At 44.8% G+C, this 25,036-nt stretch overlaps 1 protein-coding gene across 3 annotated transcripts in view; it reads right to left on the bottom strand.

Annotated features, from left to right (window-relative positions):
• Nucleotides 1-14,448, bottom strand: part of Fat1 (FAT atypical cadherin 1) — a 123,104-nt gene extending 108,656 nt beyond the window's left edge. For 2 of the 3 annotated variants that reach the window (XM_052162116.1, XM_052162118.1), the window contains exon 1: nucleotides 11,250-11,395. The gene's annotated coding sequence lies outside the window, so the exon portion shown is untranslated. Of the gene's footprint in view, nucleotides 1-11,249; nucleotides 11,396-14,139 lie in introns of those variants that run through there. The other variant, XM_052162117.1, reaches the window with a different exon arrangement.
• Nucleotides 14,449-25,036: the final 10,588 nt, after the last annotated feature.

Genomic DNA, 25,036 nt, shown 5'->3' with positions numbered 1-25,036 from the left:
ATGGCAACGTTAATCTACAGTATCTTAATTCAGCTACTGCCAGCTTGCCCCATTAGTCATTTTATTAGAGGGGGAACAGAAGAAAGCCGATATGCCCAAAGCAATTACGAACTTAATTGATACTGAATCGAGTTCAAGTTTGGGCACCCACCTTGCTCTGCAGCTTTCATACCTTCTCAACAGACAGGTCAGGAAATCACACAAATCCCTGACCTCTAAAGGGACAAGGATGACTTCACAAAACAAGAACAAGAACGTCTCCCAAAAACTAGCCCCACAAAAAAAAAAAAAAAAAAATCTCTATTTGCTTACTAGTTCTAATAGTTGGGGATATTTGAATTTGACTTTAAAAAAAAAATCCTGTAAGTTTAACAGAGAGAGAGAGAGAGAGAGAGAGAGAGAGATGGAGAGAGAGAGAGAGAGAAAGAGAGAGAGAGAGAGAGAGAGAGACACTCAGTTCAACTATAGGCTGTAAGGTCATACCATGGAATATCACTGTTTTTCGTATGTAAGGATGTAAGGATTAAGGAAGTCAAAGATCACAATCCAGACACATCTAAAGTAAGAATATAAAAGTACACAAAAGGAAGATGCTTTAAAGACCATCTACAAAAAAACGATGATGAACAGGTGCTGACCTTCTTAAAAAGCACATTGTTATAAGAGATAGTGTTACTGTGATCCACTTTACAATGAGCAATTACATCAAGATAATATCGCAAGCATGTCCGTGTTTGCTAAGTTCTACATCTAAGCTATTACACAGTCATCAGAAATAAGACAGCATCCAACACATTGGTCTGTAAAGATACCCAGAGAAAAGGACTAGCAAAACTAAGCTGACCCCATTCATGTTTGCCAAAGGAGGGAAGAAAATCTGTGTATGTATACGGATATGCTCAAGTGGAGAAAAATTCTTGATAGATAACACTTGAGGGAGAAGGAACAGGTTGACAGGGGGATATATTTATTTGTCCTACACTGCATGAATTTTTAGCCTAGTGTGTGTGTGTGTGTGTATGTGTGTGTCATATGCTTGCTCTTTTAATTATTTAAATCATTCAACAAATATTTAATGGTCACCTACTGTGAGGCAGGTACATCACTAGATGCTGCAGATTTAAAAGTCAACCAAACTTTCCACACCGGAAGGAAGGAAGGAAGGAAGGAAGGAAGGAAGGAAGGAAGGAAGGAAGGAAGGAAGGAAGGAAGGAAGGAAGGAAGGAAGGAAGGAAGGAAGGAAGGAAGGAAGGAAAGATGATGTACTTCCTAGTAAAGCAAACAGGTTATCAAGAGAAAGAGTCCCACAGGATGATGGGTAAGGGGTTCAGAGGAAGCACATAGTCAGACTGCATCCAGGACTGGGGAAAGAAAAACCTCATGCTTGAATGTATTCCTCAAGCTTAGTACAAGTGACATTTCTGGGAAATAATGCCAGGGTTCTCTAGGACACACACAGTGAGACGGGAAAAGATAACTGAGAGGACGGGGGCCTGAGCACGGTGAGCCGGAGCACAGTGGGCCTGAGCATGGTGAGCGGGAGCACAGTGGGGCCGGAGCACGGTGAGCGGGAGCACAGTGGGGCTGGAGCACGGTGAGCGGGAGCACAGTGGGGCTGGAGCACGGTGAGCGGGAGCACAGTGGGGCCTGAGCACGGTGAGCGGGAGCACAGTGGGGCCAGAAAAAGAAGCCAGCAACAAGGGCCAGGAGGGAAAGGATCATGGAGAGTCCTACCGCAGAATCATCTTACATTTCCAGAGAACTGGAAGCGTTTCTGCACCAGTATCTCACACAAGCACGTCCCTAAGGAGCTAGCTAGCACCGTCACACACTAGAATTCGATGTTTTATGATCAGACTGGGACTGGGTCTTGAAAAGGACCACAGTGTCATCTTCCACACATCATACAAGTGACATACGTGACCTCCCAGTGCTGACACCGACCTCATCTCAACCTCAGCTGAGCTCCTGTCAGTGTTCTCCCCAGCCAGGTCGCTCCCTTCCCTGCGTTTCCATATGATGCTGGGGGTGGGAGGGTGGGGGGGAGGTCAATAGGTAGGTAGCCAACACTTCTCAGTCAGAGAGAATACCCTCCCCCCCTCCCCCCACCTGGGCCCCCTGCTTAGAATTCTGAGGCTAATTTGTCTGTTCTTACCATTCGTATATTTACTCAACCACATTTTATGGCCCTGTATTTTACTCCCAATAAAATAAGAAACTACAGGATTTGGAGCAGGGACATGTGGTCGCTGACTGAGAAGGGGTCCCTCTGGAATCTGCGTGGGGGCATGTAGGCAGCTCAGTGTAAGCCAGTGTGGGAGAGCATCCCCAATCAGAAGCTGCTATACAATAGAACAGGCAAGAAGCCAGTGAACTTAAACCATTACGGTTAATACTGGAGGCGGGAAGCAGTGGTCAGACTCTGGGCCTATGGGAAGATTCACTGCTGACTTGAAGGAAAGAGACAAAGGAACATGAAAATACCACAGATGTCAAGGACTCCATGTTGAGCAAGGAGGTCAGCACATAAATCAGAGGGATGACGGGAGACAGAGAGAAGGAAGATCTGTCCGGGGTCTGGAAATGGGATCAGCATGGCAGGTTACCATAGGATGCTCTGATTGCAGCTGTTCAGAAGAGTCCCTTACTCTCCCAAGACTTGGTAGCTAGTGTCTGGTGGCACCCTCCAGTGAAGATGGAACCATTAAGAGAAGGGTAAGGTCTAAAGGAAGGGAGCTGGGTCACAGCAAGCATGTAAGACCTGGAAGGAGCTATTAGGACCACACTCGTTTTCAGCCCACCCCCTGGGTCTTAGTCACCATAAGGTAAACAGAGCTTCTCCACAAGTTCCCACCTTGATGTTCACGCCAAGACAGAACCAAAGAACAGAGAGCCCATTGACCATGGATGGAAACTTAAGAACCAAATTAAACCATCCCTCCACACAAGAAGATAACAGACAGGAGACTGACACACTATGGTTACACAGATGAACAGGATCCAGCCTGGAGATGAGGATCTGAGAGGAATCGCCCAGACAAGGAAGACAGCTTTTAAGGCTAGAAAGGGGAAAAAAGCATGGAGCCTTATTCAAGACAGAGGCATTAGCAGAAGAGACAGGCTAAGGGGTCAAAGTAACAGCTAAGGCAGGTGAAGAAACCAAGAGATGGAAACAACCGCCAAGGAACTCCAGATACAAACACTGAGTGCTTGAAGCCTTGGGCGTGTCCCAAGTGTGCCAGCCGCGATCCCTGGCCCAGCACCTGAGAGGGAGGGGCCCCCTCGGTCATAAGAGAAAGTCCAACTGATAAACAGTACAGCGGTCCCCTCCCCATGAAGAAAACCAAGTACACTGTGTCTTCCACATACATCTTCTCGGGATTCCCAATCACCTCTCTCTCTCTCTCTCTCTCTCTCTCTCTCTCTCTCTCTCTCTCTCTCTCTCTCTCTCCTTCCCCTCCCCCCAGGCTCCAAAGGACACATCACAAATGGGAATAACATTCTGGACCATACTGAATGGTGGTACTTTTTTTTTTACAACTTTTTTTTTCTCTTTTTAAAAAATGTACTTATTGACTTTTTAAATGTGTATGTGTGTGTTTGCCTGTAGAATCAAGAAGAAAGCACCAGTCAGATCCTCTGGAACTGGAGTTACAGACGGTTTCGAGTTGCCATGTGGGTGGGTGCTGGGAATCAGACCAGGGTCTTAAGGAAGAGCAGCCAGTGCTCTTAATTCTTATGCCATCTCTCCAGCCCAATTTTTTGTTTAAACTCTGAGTTTACTGATAGAACACCGCTATAATTAGGTTAAATTACTAAACACAGTCATATAAATTTTTAGTAATCCACTTTTCTGGGATATTATTAGCCCTACAGAGGTATTAATGAACTGTGGATTCAGGTTTCATTATAAAATATCATAATCAAACTGTAGCCGCAGCTCTATGCAAGACTAACGGCACAAGTTTGGGAGAGGGTGGGGTGGGGGGGCGGGTTCTGCCATTTTGTCTAAAAAGTATGTTATTACCTAAGTTTCACACTTATGAAAATTAGACTCCAAAAATCATCTCAGCCCAGAGTTACCCTTTGGGTTTTAGAAGGCAGTCATGGGACACGAACTTGTAATTAAGTTGGGACTTCTCATTTATATTTTCCAAAGTGAAAACAGAATGTGTCCTTAGCTCAGTCTTGGAGCCTGGGATCCCCTTAAACATCTCTAGTGTAGATTTCTGAAATCTATACCTACACAAGAAAAAAATAACTCATATTTCTTCATTAGAGGATTTCATGTCAAATGTTCCAGTTACTGGGAATACAGTCTTCATGAACAGCCCAGCACATCCTGTGCACAGAACATAACTGCTAATTTCTATAAGGTTAATAATATCTCCTGAGATATATTCTTTTTTTACTGATTCATCTATTTTCACCTAAAATTATAAGATTTAGAAGCGGTTTCCATGCTTCAGAGGTAGAAGTTTTTTAAAAAAAGATTTATTTATTTATGTATTTATTTATTTATTTATTTATGTACATGAGTACACTGTAGCTGTTGTGAGCCATCATGTGGTTGCTGGGAACTGAACTCTGCTCACTCCAGCCCCCCTGCCTCTGGCCAAGCCTGAAGATTTATTTATTATATGTAAGTACACTGTAGCTGTCTTCAGACACTCCAGAAGAGGGTGTCGGATCTCATTAGGAACGGTTGTGAGCCACCATGTGGTTGCTGGGATTTGAACTCAGGACCTTCAGGAGAGCGGTCTTAACAGCCAAGCCATCTCTCCAGCCCTAGGTAGAACTTCTTAAACTCATGAATTCTGTTTAATGCCCTGAATTTTAAAATTGAGTGGCTGCCGCCAACCTGAAACACAAAAGCGGTCATCCTCATCCTCTACTATTAGGTGAAGAACTGTGCACTGGTCCCTACACTCAGAATCAGCAAGCGTCACTGTGCTTTAATTGGCTATTCAAGTTTACAGTTTAATATTCTTTTTACCATCACTTTTTTCAATTTTTTTTTTCTGGAGACTGGACTCAACGTTCCCTACCTGTTGTAACGTGTGTGTGTGTGTGTGTGTGTGTGTGTGTGTATGTTCTGAGTGCAAGTGGTACGATGTATGTGGAAGTCAGAGGGTAACTTTGCAGGATTAGTTCTCTCCTTCACCAGGAGTGAGCTCCAGGTATCAATCTTTGGATATGAAGCTTTTTTTTTTTTTAACCACTAAGCCAATGTCACAAGTTAAAATACAAGTTAAATGCATTCTTATTCTAAGTAAGGTAAACAGACTTTTCGATGACCTCTACATAAAATTTAATTCACTGTGTACATGAGTCTGTAGGAACAAGGCTATTAGAATCACGAAGGTGATTTTTCTAGTCGACATCGAAGTCCAGACGGTAAGTATGGGGCACAGGTGTCAAGACTGACAAGGCGTCCTTGGACTCACCTCTTCCTTTGTACCCCTCTCTTCTTGACTGGGGCCATCAGTTTAGGCTGCTCAGTCTCTGTCTGCTCTGTCTGTCACACCCAGGTTCCAGGACAAACTCTGCCCACAGAAACAGGCTGTCTGCCTCTCCTGTTTTAAGTCTCTATCGCCCGCCTAATGCGCTTTCTCTCTGCAGACAGAAATAACTTGCACGATGCTTTGGAGCAGTAAGCAGCAATTACCACGGCTACTTCTTCCACTCTCAAATTATCATGGCTTCAGTAAGAGCCAAATTATGCTCGCTGGGCACTTGGGTGCACGCACGGGTACTCCACTAAAATGGCAGGTCGGGAAGGGAAAAGTGCCACGCAGGGCAGGAGGGTAAAGTCGGGGCGAAGACGCCCGAGAGACTGCCCGACATCCTGACTCCATAAAACTCTGCATCTTTCTGTCACTCCAGAGCTCAGACTTCAACGGCCCCTTCCGTCCTGCTGAGGCTATAAACACAGGTTCCTCCCTACTTAAAAATAAACGGCTCTCAGCACTGCATTTCCTTTAAACTTACACCCTTATTTTTCTTACCTTGGAAAGGATCTCGATAAAAAGTACTTTCTCAGCAGGTCGTCGTTGACTGCTTTTCGCGGTTCCTTCTCTCCTAAAACCACTGCTAGCCTCAAATGCCTAACGGAAACCCTTCAGATCCATCCTGGCAACACACACACACACACACACACAGAGAGAGAGAGAGAGAGAGAGAGAGAGAGAGAGAGAGAGAGAGAGAGAGAGAGAGAGAGAGATTGAGAGTCTTCAGGCATCATGTGAGCAAATGACCTTCCTCTGTGTTCATGTTGATCTTACACTGCATGTTGCAGGCCAGTCACCCCCCTACCCAATATCCTGACTCCTTTACACTCTCCAAGTGCCTAAACCAGAAAAGCGGTGTGTAACAAAACCACACCTGAAGGGCCAGGCTTCCCCGATTCTCCTTCCTGCTTGGTGTTCTGCTCTATACCTCATTTACAAGGGACTACAGTATGACAAGGATCGTCTTCCCACACAAAACCTTCGATTACCTCGAAGACCTCATCCGCGAGCTTCCAAATCGCCCACGGTTCAGTACACCCTCTCAGGCACCCAAAGAAGAATCCTCTGCACTAAGTGAAGACAGCCTCTCTGCTGGTTTCCCACTGTAAAACTCACGCAGGTCCACCAATAGGTACGTTCCTATTTCCGGGGAGTCTTACTAACTCCCCGCAGCACCCCAAGGTGCAAGCTAAGGGATCAGATACACAGGAAGGGAGCAGAAGACTTAAGGCTGAACTCTGGCACTGGTGGAGGCAGTGTCTGTCACTAACCAACTAAGCGAAGGCACAGCAGCTCAGACCCGTGGACTGCGTTTCTTTGAGAACCTGTGGGCTGCACTGCAGTCGTTACAGCTTCCTGCTGTCCTCCCCACAACCTTTCTTGCCCCTTGCCCCCTCAAACTCAGAGTTCAGATGGCCTTTTATGCCTGTCAAAGCTCCATTTATAAAATGTTACCTGGAATTGTCTTTTATTTCATTCTTGGGACTGCTCCCCTTTCCACCTGGGTTGCCACGCCTGATCCATCCGTGTGTTTATTCAGACGAAGTATGCTATGTATTTCAGCAATCCTGTTCTCTAACCCAATCTCCCTGAACCCATCCGTACTTCTTTCTGATATTATATATCACTTAAATATATTTGGTTTTTTTTTTTTGGCCTGCTGATATTTTTTCCCTTTGCCCGCTGATTCCATACATACTGAATAAATATATGTGTGTATTTTTAAGATGTATTTTATAGTAAAGGATGTGCATGTGGGACTGTGCATACGAGAGGTCTGGGATCCCCTGCAGTTGTGTTATAAGCTGTTGCCACGCCAACGATGCAATGCGGGTACTGGGAGCAGAACTGAGGTCCTCTGAAAGAGAAGGGCCCACTCACCACTGGGCTCTCTCTCCGGACCCTGACTTGGTATATTCCTACTAGATTTTGACAAAGAATTTTGATAATCTGATCTCTGACTTATCTAATGTAACCCCGGGGTCACTGCAAACTAAAGGGGTGCTTTCTCAAAGGCTTGTATCATGCCAAGCTGGACTCCCAACCAGTGGCTGGGGGCGCAATCTAAAGCAACAGCTACACTTCCTCCTACCTGAAAGACAATGCAAACGTAACTTAAGTCTCCGAATACAGTTCAGTGGCTTCTCTTCAGCATTTCCTTGTTTCCGTGTCCTTAACCTTTGCCCCATAAGGCCAGTTTCCCCGCACTGTCATCTATTGTCCTGTGTTCCACCCTGGCCAAAAGAAGGCAACAGCTACAAGAAAGGAGTCCAGTGAAGCTAGGCCGGAAGCAGCATTGGTGGGGACACACCCAGAGCTTTCATTTCCTTTTCTTTTCTCTTTTCTTTTCTTTTCTTTCTTTCTTTCTTTTTTTTTTTTTTTTTCCGAGACAGGGTTTCTCTGTGTAGCCCTGGCTGTCCTGGAACTCCCTCTGTAGACCAGGCTAGCCTCAAACTCAGAAATCTGCCTCCCTGTGCCTCCCAAGTGCTGGGATTAAAGGCATGAGCCACCAATGCCTGGCGAGCTTTCATTTTCTTACAGCTAAGGTCTCTCTTCTCTCTAGTCAGCAGACCACAATCAAGTCATACAAGCCATATGCTACTTGGTGCGTTACTGGTCTCCCCAACCCACTTCCCCAGTCAGCTGTGAGGAACTCAGCCAAATCCACCTATTACAAGTGCCCCAGCTTGCTCAAGTGTCAGGATGTGCTACTGTGATCTTAGCCAATCTCTTCCAACATCCAACACTGACTGAGCCTTCTCTCGCTCTCCCTCCCCCGCCCCTCTCTCTAGGACCTGAGTTCTTTAAGGACAGAAAACCTGACTTGTTCACCTATGTAAGTACACTGTGTCAAGCCCCAGGGATTGCAGACAAGACTCACAGTTACTGGATTGACGAATGGACAGACGGTTAAAAGACCAAGAAGGGAGGCTAGAAGGCATGATTAACCAGGAGAGGATACACAACAGGAAAATATAAGAGTGCTTCTGCTCTCCTAACAGAAAAAAAAAAAAAAAAAATCCAGGGACAACGACCAGGCCAGGAAAAGCATTATACATGGTGGCCCTTTAAGTGGCCCTCAATTCCTAGCTGGTCCAAAATTACGTCCTCACCACCTTGAAACCCTTCAGAATTAATTGCCTCCAGGTGACACTACATCAGTGTCTTATTATAGACTTTGTCATATAACCCTGTGATTGGACACTCTATGAAGGACAAAGATTAAATAATGACAGCATTCCCAAAGGACTTATACAAAACACATAAGCAATCGATGTATCTATCTTCAGGTATGCAAGGAGGGCTTGGAATTAAGCAAGAGCCTAAGAAGTATTTAAATCTGGGCCTTTCAAGAAAAGGCCAGTTCTTTTTTAAAGAGAGAAAGGGGTTAGAGATAGCTGGGGTTTAGAGGCCTGCTGTTTTTCCCAAGGATCCAGGTTCGATTCCCAGCACCCACATGGCAACTCGCAACCATTTAGAACTCCATTTCCAGTAGATCTCTTCTGGCTTTGAGGGCACCAAGCACACACGTGGCACATGACATACAAACAGGCAAAATAGCCATACACATTGAAAATAATAATAAAAGGATTTTTTTTTTAATCTTTGAAAATAGTCAACATACAAGTTTCTAAAGTTTTTAAGTAGAACTGCTTCTTCTCATAGGAGAAGTAGTCACTTTCTGATCTTAAATGGTGTATACCATCCGGTTTAAAAACACCTTTCCAAGGTCTATGGACAAACAGACATGTCTAAATTGAACAACTCAGACTAACAAGTTAAGAGGCTGCTTTCACCTTCCACACAACCTACTCAAAAAAAAAAAAAAAAAAAAAAGAAAAAGAAAAAGAGAAGACTTTCCTACTGTAAATCCCCAACCATGAAGACTAGAAGGCAGAGTCCTTCCACTTCCTTTATGAACTAAGGTCCTTCAGGCTAAATCAGCCACCTAGACAGCATTTAATGCTTTGATGCGCCGAGGTGATTTGGTTTCCTGAGCACATGTAAAACCAGCCAGACCATGGTGGGAAACAGGTAGCCAGGCTAGCAGACTTCCTAAGAGCGCTACACAGAGAGTCAACGCCCTAAGATCTCTTCCACTTCTAACATAGAAAGGCCTTCTCCAGGAAGGCCCAAGAGCTGAATCGGAAGATGGAACCTACAAAGGGGGAGTTATTTAAAGGAAATCTTTATTACTTTGAACATACATCTTTGGTATGAACTTAACCGTATCAATCTACCAGCACACTTCGTGAAACCAATAAAGACATGTGGAGAGACTACTTACCCACAAAAATGAACTCACAGGTGGCCCAAATGACTTTATGAAGGCCTCAAACAACCTTACTTCCTTTCACAGTAGGGTACTTTTTTTTCTTAAAAAAAAAAAATAAAAGACCCTGGCTCATTTAAGATGTTAATTTTTCAAAAAATGGTCACACAAGGGCAAACCTTTAAACAAAACTTACAGTAAGTTTGTAAAATACTACTTCAGCTACAACTGAGACTTGCATCAAATTTCTAATATCTTAAATATTTGTATATCTTTTATATATATATGTGTGTGTGTGTGTGTGTGTGTGTGTGTGTATTTAACAAGGAGAGGTAAAGTTCTAACACCTAGATAAGAACAATGATCCCAAGATGCAAAGCCAAATAACCTAGAATGAACCAATACAGTAAAGTACAGGCTACAACTCTTTGTGGGGCTGGATAACATAGCTAAGACTGATGCAAAAACATCTTTATCTCTTAGCATTAGCACATGAAAATATACTCTTAAACTATTAAATATCGAATATACAAAGCATCACAAGTCAGCTTTTGCAAAGGTAAGTTATGTGCCTTTTAAATTGTTTCTGATTCTAATAGTCTAAGTAAATTGACTACTGTATTTTAATAGACTAAGTTTTTTTTTTTTTTAACATACTGGGAGTATGTTAAAAAAGAAAAAAAAAATCTCTGCCAGCACTCAGGAGTTGCTTAACAAAAGCCAATTAATGAAACTACAGTTCAGGCAAGTGAAAAAAAAATTAACTACATAGAAAATATTTGCGAATTTACTTTGCTATAGCACACAATTGTCTCCTTGTTTCCAAGGCCCTGCAATTCCCATCAGTGGGGGGTGGGATTCTTACAAGACAACCGAAAGTTAGCTTCCTAAAAGAAATCATAGAGAGGACTGTGAAGCAGATCCTCTCTTTAAATAAAGATCTCTTAAGTTTATCTTTCCAGAAAACAGACAAGCAACTGCCTGGCCGCACACCTCCCCCGAGGCTTAGCCTTGCAAAGGAGCCGCATGAAATCTTGGCGCTGCACTCCTCCGGGCGCAGAACATCTAAGAAACTCAGCGACTCCATTTCAAAGATCCCACGCTCAAGCGATCGGCTCTGCTTTCATCTCTGTATAGGGAAACCGCTCCAAAGCCGAGATGGACAGGAGTCGAACCCGGAGCCCGCAGTCCTGTTCCGAGGTCAGACAGCCTGGCGCTGCGGGGAGTAGCATGCTAGCCAGGGAACCCGCAGCGTCCGACGCCGGCTGCGAAATCACCATTCCCTCCACGTCCCGCCGGTCCCTCCACCCCTCCGCCAACGCACCCTGGAGCCGCCACTCAACTCTGCGAGTGGGCAAGGAGACCGGCACCAGCCCGGGGGCAGCCCGAGAAGCGTGGGAGGAAGGGAAGGAAGGGAGGGCACCCATCCACAGCCCCAGCCTCAACTCCACCCTCAGCAAACTTACTGCAAAGTTGGCTCCAAAGTAGCGGCGGTGCGGTCGGGCGCACAGCCCCGCTGCTCAGCGCGCCCCGCGGCGGGAGCCCGCTGTGCCGGGAGCCGCACTGGGCCCGCGCGTCCGCATGGCGCCGCTGGCCGTCCAGCCCCGCCGAGTCCAGCCGGGCCCGTGCGCACCAGCTCCCCGCCGAGTGTATCCCTCCGCCCGCGGCCACGCCTGCCGGCGCCGGCTCTCGTTTCTCCAGCGCGGAGACAACCGACTCCGTGCGCGCAGCCCGAGGCCGCCCCGCCCCCGGGCAGAAGCGCCCGCCCCGGGGGCTACCCAGACTGGTGTCCAACGCGGAGCGACTGTGAGCGCCTTCGAGGAGCTTGCGGGACTGAGAGGGGCAGTTTGGAGACTGTGCTAGAATATCGAGCTTGCTGCTGCTGCTGCCGCTGCTGCTAGGGATTGTATTGAATGTTCCCTGCTAGGAGAGGGGAAATATTTGCTCTCCACCAAAAAAAAAAAAAAAAAAAAAAAAAGGCATAACGTGGGGAGAAGTCACCTAGGACCTAAGGAACATCCCCTCACACACACACACACACCCGCCCCCTAGCATTCCTTTAGACGTTTCCCCCAAACTCCAGGAAATCCCCGAATCCGCATTTGAATGCCTTGCTCCGAGGCTGCAGCCGCTGGGGTGAAAAACTTCAGAGGGTCTGGAAAGGAATGCAGTTAGGTCGGAATTTACTTCCTCCTGAAATCCACATTAGGCCAGGGGAAATGCATAAGTTTTCCCGCGACCTGTTAATTCAGACTCGGTTGGACCCCAGACCCTCCCGGATCGTGGCGGTGAGCCCCCATGCCAGCCTCCGAGACAGACTCGCCCCCCCGGACCCCCTCAATCCCAAATCCGGGGGGGGGGTGTCTGTAGGACAAAGGCAGCTGAGCCTCCCTGTGCGCTTAATTCAGCCCCCAGGACCCCGGAATCTGTGAGCCTGGCCCCGTAGCTACAAGTTCTCCGGCGAGTTGGGGAGATTCCTGGTAAGCAGGCTCCCCACTTGCAGAACTCCCTCTGGCGCCCCAGCGTCCAGCCAGCGCAGCCCAGGTCTGCAAGTCTATCCCCGGCGCCTGCAGAGCTCCAGGTACACGCTAACGAGCAAATGGGACTCAGCTGAAGCCTGCCACGCTTTGAGACGCAGCCCAGAGAAAAAGAAGGACTTGACCTCGGAAAGTTTGTAGGGCTCGAATATTTTAACCCAGCGAGGACGAAGAGATCAGATTTCCCTAGGAGCGGGTGGAGGGAGCTGCAGATGGAATTGCAGGGCAGACGGGGGCCAGAGTGTATTTCTTTGGCTCAAAGTTACCGTCACTTCTTAAGCCATCCTAAAGCAAGGTGGCTGAAAAAAATAATAATGGTGTCTAGCAGGTTACGCTTGGGAAGAAAAAGTAGTGCCTGCAGAATGAGCTCCGTACCTCTGAATTCCCCGCTCACTATTTAGAAAGCATATATTCACATCACCCAGAAGAGGCAAAGATCATCGTAACCCAAAGACTCATCTGGCTGTGGCTACAATTGCGCAGTGCTCGCAGAGTTACCGGTCACTGGACGCAGCGAAAGTGAGAGACCTGATCTCCAAGCTCAACCAGTTTGCGACCCCACCTTTCCCTCCCCGGAATTTTAACTCTCAACAAAACATAGACACACACACACACGCTCTCGCTCTCTCTCTTTCTCTCTCTCTTTCTCTCTCACACACACACACACACACATACACACGCTCTCTCTCTCTCTCTCTCACACACACACACACACACACACGGACACATGCACACACACACACACACACACACACACAGAGCAAGCCGTTGGGGGAGGGGATGTGAGAGGGCCTAGGGTAGCGCTACTAGGAGAGGAAAAGAACAATAAAAAGTATAAAAACACATTGTTCCATAACAGTAAATCACTGGATTTTCTAAATGATACAAAGGAATTCCTGTAAAAAAAAATCATTCATTGATATATTAGTGCTTACTAGGACTAAAATATCTAATTAAAAATCCTAAATATCCAGGCTTACTAATAGATCTCACTGCCTGGAAGAAGTTGTACTTGGTCGCTACAGGAACCGCTTAAAAGCCAAAAATGCCGTCTCCAGTGTTGCCACATTTTGCTAGTCCTTTAGCCACCAACGGAACGAAATGGAGATACCTTTTTGGCTACGAGCGAATTGCCTTCACATGAAGAGAAGTGTAGTTCAAGTTCCGCGAACATCCTTTAAATAGTCGATCTTCTTTGACCCTGTCCCCAGAGCCTCGTGGAAATTAGGTGGAAGAGGAACTGTTCCCCCACACCCAAAACAAAAACCTATAAAACAAAAAGCCCCTTCCCCCAGCACTGCCTCTGCACTCAGTCCACCCAAGCTGCTTTTTTTGAAATGTGTCATCCGGTGTAAATGATGGGGTGGAAGCGATCAAGCTCTGTCTGGTCCACGTCGTTAAGAGTACCCGGCAGGTCCAAGTTCGAGGTCTGCACTGAGCTAGGAGCTGGGAGCGCGCCTTGCCCAGTGCTCGGACTAGAGGGCGCTGCGCCACTGCAGATCACCCAGTCCCCAACGCGCCCTCCCTGGGCACCATTTCTATAACAAGTTACACTGAAAATAATGCACAAACGGCTTCACTTCTCAAGTTCTTTTGAACTGCGCTCTGTGTGTATTTTGTGAATTCCAAAAGCTGCGCATGCCTGCCTTTCATTCCCGCGTCCCGTGAAGGCCGCGGGCAGTCCAGTTCATTGAGCGCAGACCGTGTAGGATTCACATGATTTCCCCCACTCGCTTACAGTGAAACACCCCACACACACGTTATTTCATTTACGATTAAACTTAAATTCTACAAGGCATGCACTGAACAAAGAACTCACCACAGTAGCCCGGTCCTCGGTGCTCTCCCTTACAGTCCCCGGCAGTTGGGTAATTCCCACGCCGTTTGGATCTTTGTTAGGATCCGGGCTCGAAGTACCAACTTTGCCTCCCTTGGATCTTCAGCATATCCCCAACCAGAGCGCGATCCTCCTCCGGTGCTGGCGGGACTCAGGTGGGCGCCTTTCCAGTGGTTCTGGACCCGGGGAAAGTTTGAGCACCAAGAGGTGGAAAGAGAGCGCACGAGGTCTGGAGAGAGAGAGAGCCGTTGGGGAAGCCAAGTTTGTCAGGACATGTCCAGGCAGCCAGCTGCCGAGTTGAGGAGTTACTGCCGGCAACTGCGGCGATTCTCTCTGCCTCTTTTCCCTACTCCTCCCTCTAGGAGCGGCTGGGGGAGGGGAGGTGACGTCAGAGCCCCGCCTCGCCCCCGGCTCCCCGGCGCTCACCGGGTTCTCCGGCTTCAGTTGGCCTCCCAGCCAGTTGCGGCTAAGGACGCCCAGGCTGCCTCCAGCTTCCCCGCTGCAGTGATCTCCTTGGCCGCAGCCGTCCCCACGAAGAAATGTCCGTCCCTCTCCTCCCCGCGGAATCTTGGGGCTCCGCCGAGCGCAGGCTTCTTCGCACTCACCACAGGATCAGCCATCCAGGGCCCCCCGTTGCGCTCGCCTCCGGGGTTTCCACTTTAGGTCCGGCAGCGTTTCCCACGCCTCGGACTGCAGGTGATGCTCTTCCTCTTCTGCAGTTGAAACTCATCGCAACGTGTCTGTGTCGCCTGCCCAGGTTTTCGCAGGGCAGAAGCGCATTCAGTCTCTGCAAGCTTACTGGACGACTCGGACTTTGTCGTCCTCCAACTTCTGGAGATGTGATGTTTTAAATGTTTAAACTATTTAAATTTTAAATAGCCCTTGTTGTCCAACGCTGCTTCTGCTCTTTGTGTTGAAAATCGTATTTTTAATCTCCAAATCTTTTCCAAATGCTCCTCTGTCTTTAGACCTAGTCTGAATCATAGATTTCCAGAGGTAGTGGGAAGCGACAGGGGCGGAGCCAGTTTTTTAACGTATCTTACCAGTAATCTGTAGTGATAATGGCTAATACACAAGTCAATTGCCCACACCTAGAAACAACATAAATTTACAAAAATGCAAACCCTGTTGAAGCTTAATTTATAAATGAACAAGTCGCTTTTATATAAGCGTCCAGGCTCTGGGAAAATATCTACACTGGATTTTTTTTTAATGCCACTAAAATACCAAAATGCATCTCCCGAACAGCATGAGATTCTAAGGGAGCCATTTGTGTAAATTGACACTGCCCCCAAAAGATTATTATTAGACCTGAAAGAGCCTAAGAGAGGAGGGGGTGGGACCGGAGGCAGGTTCTATCAACATATTTTCATCCGTTTGCGTAAATATATTGGTCTGTGCAGTTTCGAGAGGTTAAGAGCAAACAAAGCTAGGAGGCTCAAACGGTGGGGAAAGAGATGAAGAGACCGAGTGTTGAGAGTGTGTGAATAGCTTGAGAACTGCTCCAAGCTCCAGTGAACCCCCTCGTCTGAGGTACAGGACCGATATCTGTTGTGAAAGGTAAAAACTTGTACGTTGAAAGCAAGCCTCCCTGGGTCTCATCTGTTTGCCACACGGATAGCCTCCATTCGTGCAGACAATGCGTTTTTACTAGGCATGTTAGAAAATGTCTAGCGTGCACCTGAAAGGAGCTTCTTTATCACTTGTTCTCCCGGGTCTCTTATTTTCCTTTGCGATCTGAAATTTCTTATAAGGGGTGGGTGGGCTTAGAGGGCTGGCGGGGGCGGGGCGGAATGATGGCGGCGGGGGAAGGGGGGGCGGGGATAACCTTAGAGACTACTGAAGCATCCAGGGACAGCTGTGGAGGGGGGAATCCGAGAGAAGACTGTTTCATCAAGCAAACCTGTCAGTGCCTAGTCACCTCTATGCTTCACTATGGCAACTGTGCATGCTCGGCTCTGCTTTTAGGTCCACACTTCATGTTAGACACTGACCACATACACAAGTGCTCAAAATGATGCAAACTCTCCTGAGACACTGTTGTGTGTACAAGTCAATTCTGTTTGATAGACTAGTCTTTAGAGTTGCTTAGGCAAACCAAGGTATTCCAGTTTTAAAAGAACACAGAGGAATTTATGTCTTTTGATAGTATTAGTTCTTTAAAAGAAAATAGCTTGTTTTAAAACTTAAGAACAGGATAATTTGAACAAAAAAACCCCTTTGACCTGAGCAATGAGACTGGATCTGGACTAGCCATTGCCTATTTTGATTTAAATAAAATTGAATTAACATTCAACTCCGTAATCTTTCAAATCATGTATTGACTACCCACATCTGGTTAGTGGCTGTTCAAGTCAAAATGAATTTAAAAGCATCTTGACCACAACAGAGAATACTACTCAAAATGTCTTGCTATATATCTTCAATTATTTTTGTTGTTGTTGTTGTTGTTTTTAAGGCTACATCAGGCATTGCATTTCAAGTTCCCACTCCAGTACTGAGTCACTTCTAAAGTATGGGGGGATGGGGGTGCAGAATTGTGAAAGGACTCACTCACTCCCCAGGTATTTCTCAAGTACCAACAACATGCTAAGTGAAATTATGTAAGATTCAGGTCTTAATAGATGAGGTGTGTTTAAGTGGTTAAGGAATATTAACACAGCCTTTTAGCTGGTTTTAGCTGTTCTAATATATATATATTAGAACAGAACATAGGGAAAATCGTAGTTTTAAGTAAGATAGCCTTCTCAGTCATTTTTAGGAATAGCCCTAGAAGCAAATGCCTCTCCATAAGCCCTACTGACTCCCAGCACTCCACCATCCCTGGCAGCCCACCCTCCCCCACATCCCACCCTCCAGGGCATCCCCCTCCCCCACCACATCCCACCTGCATCCCACCCAAGCCAGCATCCCACCCTCCCCCACATCCTACCTGCATCCCACCCAAGCCAGCATCCCACCCTCCCCCGCATCCCACCTGCATCCCACCCTCTCCACCCCTCTGCAATGCTTTCAGTTCTGTCACATTCCCTTTGCCCCCTTCTTGCGCCCACACTTCTGGGGGTGGCAGGAAGTATCTCTCCATGACCCCAGACATTAGTTATTTTATTTTTTGTATTCAAATCCATCTCTCCTTTGGGATTTGCTTATACCCTTTAAGAGGAACCTTAAGCTACACAACTGCCCAGCCTGGTGAGAATCAGCTGTGGTTAACTCTAGATGTTCCCCCTCCTTCCCCAATTCAGAGAAATGGAGGCTTTCTTAAAAATATATCCTAAAGATAGCTTTTCATTCGAATGGTGAAATTTTAGACAATATAAACATCCAGTCAGGAAAATATGTGGAGGCCTTACCAATTGTTTCATATGCATATGCATATGTATGTGTGTGTGTGTGTGTGTGTGTATAAATTATCTTCATTTCCTAGAAAAATATATAGTGAAACAGAACAGTTGTAGAGTTTCGCCATCCCTTCAAAAATGTAAGCTCAGTATCCCCTGAGTAGTTTGAGAACAGATCTTTCCAAACACAACAGAGCCCTTGCCATACTTTCTCAGCTCAGTCATTGGAGGATGCCAAGCTTACCTTCTTAAGCAGGAAAAAGAGAAGGCTCTAGACAGTGTTTAAGTGCTTTCTCAGTAAAAATGACAAAGGGAGAATCAGGCTTCAAGTCGGAAGATATGATGGAAAACTTGTCTTTGACAGATAAGTCTAAACTTGAAGGATTTCGCCGAGTTTAACTCACTTTACCCCCATCAAGGTCTCCAAAATGACTAATAACAAAAGCCAAATCTAGCTCTTGATTGTGAGAGATAGCAATAAAAACATCACCATCCTTACAATGGTGTGGTGGTCTTGGTATTCACCTTGATGCTCCCAAGTCAGCTCTGAAACTCACAGAATCCACAATAATGAGCAGCATTTATTTACTTCAGAACCAGTTGTACTATGGTTGTATTTAACACACACACATACACACACACACACATGCACATACATATATATAATGAGAAATATAATGTGAATATATGTATATATATTCTCATTTTTCCTCATATACACATGCATATTCTAATATTTCTCATATATACTAATTAATATATAGTTACTAACATATGTACTAATTAATATACATAGTAAATAATATATATTAGTTACTATATATTAGTATATATATTAATATATACTATAAGTAATATATTAGTATATATATGTATATATATACTAATTAATTCTCACAAAGTCCTTCATGGTTTGAATTTGAAGTGCCCTCACAGGCTCATGTTTTAAGTTCTTCTGTGGCTGATGGTGTTTTGGGAGCCTGTGGAAAATGTAGTAGATAGAACCTTGCTGAAGGAAGCAAACCACTAGTGGCAGCTCTTTGAGGATCCCCCTCCGCACCCAGGTTCTCCAGGAATCAGGCTCTGCCACTCTATCCCACTGAATGGACTGCCTCGTTCTGCCCTGTCATGATATATGGCCATGTCCTGAAACCTTGAGCTAAAATAAATCTTCCTTTCCTTGGGTTGTCGCTGAAAGTCCCTAATACAGAATTCTAGAAAGCATTAGTCATGAATCCCCTACCCTCATTTCCCAGATGAGAAACTGAAGTGTACTGTAGATATGATAACCCGGTGTTTGGGACTAATGTCTACAGCTGCCGAGCTGTGAAGCCAACACTCTTGTCTCGTGTGATGCAGCATAGCTCCTGAGAGCCTGCTCTTCATCTGTACTCCTTATGAACCAAGGCTGCTTTACATTAAAGATCAGCAGTGCTGTAGTTTGAAAGCTGGCTAGGAAGAGGGTAAAACATTTACCAGGCTGCAGATGGAGGGGAATGTTCCTTTCTAGTAGCTATGCTGTATGTGAATAAATTATTCTTCATAAGTGCGTCCTTTAATCACAGAAGAAGAACATCTCTGATTGTGTTTAGGAATATATATGTAATGCATCCATTACTTGTTTGGATTACTTACTTTTCGAGGTAGATATACATACGCTCTGGCACATTGCTTATACATTCAAAATCAGCATATGGCTTTTAACTTGTTTAGGCTGAACAACAGAAAAACACACACCAATGATGCTCAATGAATTCTGACAAGGACTACCTCAGGATTTCATGACCAGCATTTTAATATTTACCTTGAGTTTCCTGGTCTTAGTCTAGAATTTCTGGTGTTTCTTTCTCTTTTTAATTCTCCTTTCTGGGCCGGGCGTGGTGGCACACGCCTTCAATCCCAGCACTTGGGAGGCAGAGGCAGGCAGATTTCTGAGTTCGAGGCCAGCCTGGTCTACAGAGTAAGTTCCAGGACAGCCAGGACTACACAGAGAAACCCTGTCTTGGAAAAAAACAAACAAACAAACAAACAACAAAAACAAAAAATTCTCCTTTCTTTTCTTCACCTATGACTATAGGTATGTGGTGATTCGGATGAGAATCTTCCCCATAGGTTCATGCATTTGAACATTTAGTCCGTGGTGCTGGTAGTGCTAGTACCAGGGGAGGGTTAGAAGGCATGGCCTTGGTGGAGGAAGTATATCACTACCATGAGCTTTGAAAGTTTAAAGCCATTTCTAGTTCACTCTATCTGCTTGGGGCTTACAGTTTAAGATGTGAGCTCTCAACTCGGTACTCCAGCTGCCATCCCTGCCACTCCTGAACCTTGATGGACTATTACCCCTCTGGGACTCCAAGACTAAATAATCTCTTCTATAAGTTGCTTCGTCATGGTGTCTTGCCACAATGACAGGAAGATAACTAATAAAATATGACAAGTTGTTTCACCTGGAGAATAGTCCCCCATCTGTATAGTTTTGCTACTAGATCCCATCTCTTTTCTTGGTATCCCTTTTAAAAAAATCTTGAGCCGAAACTCTCAGTTGGGATCTTACTTGGGAAAGATGGTATTGTGATGCCCTATCTGTGTATTCTGTAACACCTGGTATACGATAGGAGTTCTATACTCTTCATCATGGGCCTATGAATCAATCATTGCCAATGAGATGATAGAATACATATGTTGGGGACTCTAAAAAGGAAAAACAAAACAAAACAGACAAAAAAATAATACCCCTTCTTTCTAATAAAGACGCACAAGAAATATTGCCTCTAAGGACATTGTCAGGCTAGGACATCATAGCAGGCATTAGTTTGGGTGCTTGCTTCCTGAGCATGAGATCTAAGCCAGGATCTGTGGTGTGGGAGAGAGCAATGATGAGCTAACTCGCTTATATCTTGCTCAGGACTTTATATGGGAGAGCATACATTTCCATATTATTTTAACTGGCATATATCAGAATTTGAGTTCCTTGAATCTGGCATGATCTATGACAACTAAAAATCCTTTTACAAATGAACAACGAACTATTTAAAATAAAACAATAATACATTGTATACCTCTTTCCATTTGCTGGTTAACAGGAGCTGGGACTAATTCTAATGCTAAAAATGGAAAGATTTTTGAGGTTTTCCTTCAGCAGCAAGTACACTGGTCTCCTGGGCAATTTAAGATGGTTACTGTTGTTTGTTAGCTTGATGGGATTTAGAATCACAATGGAAACAAATCTATGTCACCCTGTCTGTAAGGGAGGGATTATCCAAATTATGCTAACTGAAGTGTGAAGACCCACACTATATGGTATCATTCCATTATGGGGTTCAAGACTGAATGGAGAAAGTGAGCTGAAGAGGCCACAGTCTGCCTCCTGACTGTGGCTGTCTTGAGACCAGCTGTTTCCTGTTCCTAGTTCTACACTCTCCCGGCAACAATGGACTGTATACCCTGAAACTGTAAGCCAAAATGACTTCCCTCAACTGATGCATTGCTTCTGTTAGGTGTTTTATTAAAGCAATGAGGCAAGTAACTAATTCAGGTTACGTAACAAAATACGGCAAACTGAGTGTCTTCAGCCATAGTGATTTGCTTTCCCACAGTTGGAAAGGCTGGGAGTCTAAGGGCAAGATGCCAGCAGAGTTGTTACTGCTGAGACTGTTCTTCCTCTACCTGACTTACCTAACTTGTGACATGCCCTTGCACTATTCTACTGTTCTACAGTAGTACTTACTTCCTCTGTATTTGAACAGAGAGACAGAGAGACAGAGACAGAGAGAGAGACAGAGAGACAGGGAAAGAGAGAGAGAAACAGAGAGAGAGAGAGAGAGAGAGAGAGAGAGAGAGAATCTTCTAGTAACTTCTGCCTCTGCTAAGGGTATAAGGAGATTACTGTAGGCTTAGATTTTTCAAACCCCACTTTAATTATGACTCTTTAATGCTTCGACCTCCCTTATAATCCACCACCCACCAGATGTAGGGGAAAAGAAAGGTTTAGAGATAGTTCTTTGGGGGCAATTCCAATCTTCGCTGTCAGCAGTCCGGTCCACTAGCAAAACACCAAACACAGATCAGCAGGAGCAACTGGCTCAAGAAGGAAACATGAAGTTGTGCTGAACAGTGCAAGTCTGCAGAAACAGCAAGAAGACACCAGAAGTTCTTTGGTGCAGTCCTCTCTACAAAGTCATGACAAACAAAGATCAGCAGAGAAAGCAAGGCGAACCAATGCAAGAGTGTTGTCAGTGAAGACTAGCATCAGCGAATTCCAATGATGTCCAGAAAAAAGTTGCAAGGTGAACCAATGCCAGAGTGCAGTCCACTGTCTGTTGGGTTATACTCATACTCCTTCCAAGCATCACGTGTCCTCTCAAGTGTCCACTCCAGCCAAACATCACATGCCCTTTCACCAGACAACTTCCAGAAAAACATCGCATGTCTGTTCTCAGCAAAACATCCTTTTACAAAAGACAGTTTCCAGAAAAAAACATTACATAACACAACTGAGTCCCCAACAAAACCAGAAATTCCCATTTCACATCACCGCTATTGGATTACCAGCTACCATTGTGAAGTGATTTAACCTTAGCAACATTTTAAAGAGTAAACTCCTATCCTCACACCATCCATTAGGGAGTTACAACTTCGGTTCAGTCCTTCACAAGGAGAAGACAATTATTTCTCTATAAAATAAGTTAGTATAGCAAATACCTCTTTTTCCATTATGATGGCAAACAAAATAAGACCGTGAAATTTAATTTGTTTAACTACTCCTGGTGTTTCCTTTCAAATATCCCCTAATTTTCTAGCATAGTTTCCAACAGCTCCTTAAGGATTGCTCATAAACTATCCCAGTGAATGTTAAGTAAACCTAGATATCCAATAATTACTAGAGAATAATCTAATCAGCTGGAAGGACATACTGTCAGCAAGTCCATGACATTTGAAATTGGAATTTGTTTGTGGCTCCCATTGCCAATATCAAATGCCAAGCCAATGACCAAAATCAGCCTTTATTCACTGTGGCCCCTTCTGCTTGTACTTTGTCTTTTAAATAACTGTGTTGTAATGGAAGAAGCCTCTATAAGCAGGTTGTGTGGATTTGTTTGTTTAGGAGAGACACACAGCTGACCTCATACAGCTACGCCACCCCTTCTCTGGACAATTTGTAGAAGGTTTTTTTTTTCCTGTGCCTGGTAAATAAATGAATGACAACAGAAAAGTAATCGTTCCTTTAATTTTTCTCTCTACCCGGTAATTGGTCTAGGTAGTATTAAAGAAAAAAATATTCAATATTCCTTAAAATAGAAAAGCAGACTTTATTCTGGACTCCTGAATCAGTTGGAGGAACTATTGCAATGGGCTTTGCAGTAGGGGACAGAGATGGAGTTCACCTAAAGGTAAAATGGCCAAGGAGCAGGAAAGGGAGCAGAGAGTGTGAAGTTATGAACCTGTGACATGAGGTTGGTGTGAGGAGGCCAGCTTACCCTATGTACAGGATCCTTGCTGAAGGTAGACAGGGCTGAGTGTGTGTTACCTCGCAGATGGTAAGCGATGAAAGAATGTCATGAGGTCCAGCCACACAGTGACCTGTAACCGCACTAGATACCTCAAACTCAATCTCCTGAGGGACCTTGTACCATATCACCCCATGCAGCTGCTCCCAAAGTTCTCATTTTAGAAACAATGTGAGAAGTTTTTAGCTGTCCAGGTTTTTTTTTTAAAGGGGGGGGGGTGTTGTTCCTTAGACATAGAAAAGTTTTAGAAAACCAGCTTTCTACCAAAATAACAAAACCATTAATAGTGGATGAGGGCTGGGGAAATGGCTCAGCGGATTAAGAGCTTGCTGTGAGTATGTGAGAACTATAGTTCAGATCCCATCCACTCCCACCCCACAACTTACATAAAAGTTCTGCAGGCACATGAATGCCACTCAGAAGTCATAGCAAGGGATTTCTCACACAAACTGGCTAGATAAACTAGCTGAATCCACCAGCACTGGGTTCAATAAATAAAGTGGAGAGCACTCAAGGAAGACACCTTAGTCAGTCTCTGGTTTCCACATGCATGCTGTGTGCACGCACATACATACACATACATATCCCTCATATACACATACTTCATATACCTCTCATACACACACATATACATAGACACACACAGACATACATAGAGACATACACACACATATACCATGCATACACACATCCCTCATACACACACACTTCATGTACACACATACATACAGACATACCTCACACACATACTCACACACATAGACACAGACACACACATACACACAGAGACATGTACATATACATACACACATCATACCCACACACTCATACACATACACACACAAACACACACCCCTCATATACATACTCCTCATACACACACACACACATATACACAGACAATTACATACATACACGCACACACACACACTACATGAGAAAAGTTGGTAAACTACAGATAACCGTATGATCAGTGAAAAAAGCATGGACTAGATTGGGGGAGAACAACTTTAGTAGCGCTATTCAGAAGAATCTTACATACTGCTAGAAATGTCCCATCTGTGCTATGCTGCATGGTGAATATTTGACGTGCAGCTCATGCAAAATGAGGAACTTGAGTTTCTATTTTAGTAAATTTCAATTCATTTAAATCTAAATGGCCACGTGCAGTAATGACTACCATTTTGGATCATGTTGGTCTAGAGACATTCTAAAGCAACAAATGATTATTCCCAAAACACCCCCCCCCAAAAAAAAAGGGAACTCAGGTCAAAAGACAAATCATAGGCATGCTTTCTCTCCTGAACGTGATTTTCCTAATGCAAGCCCTGTGTTATTCATAAGGTACAGAAATGAGGGGCTATTTTAAGTTCCACAATTATTTCCTTCTTTGTGCAAAACACAACAATGCATTTTTAAAAACTGGATTATTCTTGAGACCTCAGATAGATTTCTTTTTTATGTATTCGTGTAGCTTATTAGACATGAAACTGTGGGTTCTCACACAGAACTGGCTAATTCGTACAATGAAACTGAAGGGACTTGCAGTGACTCACTGTGTCCACAGCTTCCTGAACCGCACAGGACAATGCTGACTCATGCACCTGCTGAATGAAAGGTAAACCCTGACTGTCTCTTGGCACCACTGCATTCGGTGACATCATCGGATGAGTATGCACCCGGTGAAGAGTGCAGGGTGAATTGCTCTAAGTGACTTAGGTTTATAGTCAGACCTGCCTAGAGACAGGCTTCTAAGTACCTACAATTGCGTGCCATGACTTGCAGGGTACCATGTGTTTCATGCTTCTACAAAATTAGGGTGGCTAATAGGGATTTCCCAATTCTTTCTAAATGATTTGTGTTAGTTGTGATTTGTACAACTAGATGTCACTCAAACATTGACACTATCCCTAAGTCCTTTTGTCATGTCAGAACATGCTGTCATATAATCACCTTATTATAAAATAACTGTAGCTGCTGCAGCCATCAATCAAATAAGGCTAAAAAGGGATACATTAATCATATCCCTGG

Source organism: Apodemus sylvaticus, chromosome 18, assembly GCF_947179515.1.
Source record: "Apodemus sylvaticus chromosome 18, mApoSyl1.1, whole genome shotgun sequence".
Classification (NCBI taxonomy): Eukaryota; Metazoa; Chordata; class Mammalia; order Rodentia; family Muridae; genus Apodemus; species Apodemus sylvaticus.
The sequence above is the reverse complement of the archived record's forward strand: the minus strand, read 5'-3'. Positions and strand labels throughout refer to the sequence as shown.